The sequence below is a fragment of the Frieseomelitta varia genome, unplaced genomic scaffold (genome assembly GCF_011392965.1).
Source record: "Frieseomelitta varia isolate USP_RPSP 00005682 unplaced genomic scaffold, Fvar_1.2 scaffold_334, whole genome shotgun sequence".
Taxonomy (NCBI): Eukaryota; Metazoa; Arthropoda; class Insecta; order Hymenoptera; family Apidae; genus Frieseomelitta; species Frieseomelitta varia.
In genome coordinates this window covers 111,334-114,409 of record NW_025110073.1, presented here as the reverse complement: position 1 = coordinate 114,409, position 3,076 = coordinate 111,334, and positions in this window count along the sequence as shown.

The following is a 3,076-nucleotide window of genomic DNA, read 5'->3' as shown; positions in this document are numbered from 1 at the left end:
ATTCTCTTCATTCTCTTCTCCCTCCTTCATCCAACACCACGACTCTTGTTCATAGCGATCTGTTCCTGCAGTTCCTTCTTCCTGCCCCGTATTTTTTTTACTATCTAACTTTTTCAACCATCTTTCTCCTTGTCCTTCATCCTCCAAAATTCTTCTAACATTTACCTGCCATCCTCCTTCCTCCTCCCCACTCCTTACATACCACCTACACATGCTCCTACGTCTCTTCCTCCTCCTGGCACAGTTACATTTTCTTTCTTCTTCAGTTATCCCTTCTAGGTATCTTCCTTCTTTGACTTCATTTCCTAGTCTATACTTGGCGAGCCTTCTCACCCTATTTGCGTTCCATTTCCCTTTTATATATCTTGGCATTTCCTCTTCCTTTATATATTTGTACCATTTGTTATATTTTGAATTTATGATCTTTTGCCACTTCTCATTTTTCTGCATTTCTTTATCAATTCTCGCAATTTTCTTGTACTCTACTTTTTTTTTCATTCAACTCTTCTTTTTCTTTTTCTACCAATTCCCTTAACTGAAGAATTCCTGTTTCTCTTCCCACCTTTGCCCTTCTCTCTCTCTCCCACTGTCCTTCCAACACCCCCTCACCAGCTCCACTCTCACAGCTTCCCTTCTCACAGCTTTTTCTCATAGCTTTAAACTAACTTCTTTGCTCTCGTTCTTAACAAATTCCTCTGCCTAATCGCGTATCCTGGTGTTCGCTATTCCACCCCCAACGTCCATCTCAAGAACCTGTCCTGGATTCTCTCCGCTAAACCCCTTTCGATCCCCATATCCCCACTCCATAGCTCAGCGCCGTCCATACCATTCTGTCAAATAACCATACCCTTCTTTCACAGTCTTTTCCAAATAGCCTCATTCCGATTCCTCATACTAATCTGATCACAATTGCCGCCTTTTTTGCTCTTTCCCTTATCTGGGCTTCTTGACTACCATTTCTCATCAATCTATATCCCAAATATTTGAAATCCTTTACTTCTTCCACCTCCTTTCCTCTCCATTTTCATTTCACTTTGTTCATTTTTCCCCCTCCTAATTTAAATCTCATTATTTTTGTTTTTTCTATAACCTATATATAATCTCTTCTGATTCAAATACTTTTCTAATCTCTTCATCACTTCCAGCATCTCTTCTTCTCCCTCCGCCAATACCACATCATCAGCATACGAGAGGCAGTAAATCCTCACCTTGTCTGTCATTACTCCTCCTCCCACTATCCCTTTTCCAATTCATCCTCTAAATCTGACAAAAATATATCAACAGATGCGGTCTTAACAGACATCATTGTTTTACACCCCTCGTGGTGCAGAAACATTCACCTAAATCTCTACCTACTCTCACTCTACTTCTTGTTTCGCTATATACTCTCTTTATTTTCCTAATCATTCCCTCGCTAATAACACTTTTCTCCATTGCTTCCCATAACTTTTCACGGTCTATTGAATTGAAAGCTGCTTTTAAGCTCCAATAAATATAATATTTATTGATAATATAGGATGCAGTAAGATATGACTCATTCATCAGAATAAAATGAAATTTTCAAAGAATGGGAAGAGAAATTTAAATTTTTATTCATTCCATATTTTATCCCATTTTATTTTTTATTTTATTAAACGTACTCAGTATCCATTTTTAAGATAATTAATTTATAAATTAATTAATAAATAATAAATTGTGCAGACGTTACAAATGCAAACCACACTGTGTCACCAACAATTAATAAGGAAAGTCATCTCCAACGAAATTGCACCCGCGCTCTTGAAAAAGTGCGTCACGAGCGCGAAGAGTAAGCGGCGCAATTTTGGAACAACCTGAACGAGCCAATTAGAAGTGTACAGGAGAAAAATCTAGGTTTAGTAAAAACCTTGGAAAAAAAAAAAATCACAGTTTTTAATTGAGTCAGAAAAGAGAATTCGGTTCGAAAAGGTCAACTCGAGAAGAAGAGTTTGAGAAAAATTTTTTCTCTTTTTATTTACCCCTAAAGCTCCTGTAATTTATTCTGATGGACATTCGGCAGGTTGTTATATTGGCTTAACGGTATCGTGTGGATGCTATATCCAATGGAGGAGTATAGCTGCACAATGATTTCACTTAATAAACGGATGCGTTACAAGATCGTGTGGATGCTTTCTCTGTAATCTTCTTTTGTCCATATATAAGGTGTTACCTGAGAAGTTTGGATGATTTGTTGTCTATCTTTGTATGTATCGAAAAATCGTTGAATTTCCTCTCACACAGAGGGAATTTTTAAGTCCTTGCGTAAGTCTTCTTGATGTACCGCGTTAGCGTAATGTTCTACTATGAATATTATAGATTCCATAGGCGACCAGGAATTTGTTTCCTAGAGTTTGGAAAAAATTTTCCTATTGTTCAGGAGTGAAGTTATATTTAGGTGGAGGTTTCTAACATTTATATTGGTCCATTACAAGGTTTCTAATGAAACCGTGGTAGCTTGGACATAAACATGTACTTAAAATGTGTAGGTGGTGTTTAATGTTATTCCTTATTATTATGGCTGATCCGCCGTGTGATTTCCTGATGAATGTTTAGTGTTATAGATGGTATAATGTGGAAGTTTTGCATAGTTTTTGTTTGTAAAATGGGTTTTTGATATCATCATGACGTCTATGTTGTGCTCATAAATGAAGACTCTAAGTTCTTGTAGACTTCGTAAGTTGAAACAGTAGCTGCACGCAGCTAATTTGATTGTACTTCTCATTATGCTCTATTTTTCTCATATAATTGGAACATGGCAATCATTTTTGCACTTTGATCGGCATCCTAACGAAGACTGAGTAGAGAAATAGAATCCGAGAAAAAGATTCTTCGTGTAAAGATTTCGAATCAGATAAATAAAACCGACATCAAAACCCGGAGAGTTGAGTACGAGTCATTTTACACCCAGAACATCATCACGCTACAAATATAATAATGCCATTACCTTGCCAGCTGAAATGAGGAAGATAATCATGAAAACATTTTTAAAAAAGTAAAAGTGTCTCGGGAGTAATAGTATTTAAAATAATGCTCTGGAAAACATCAGTCGAAAAACTTC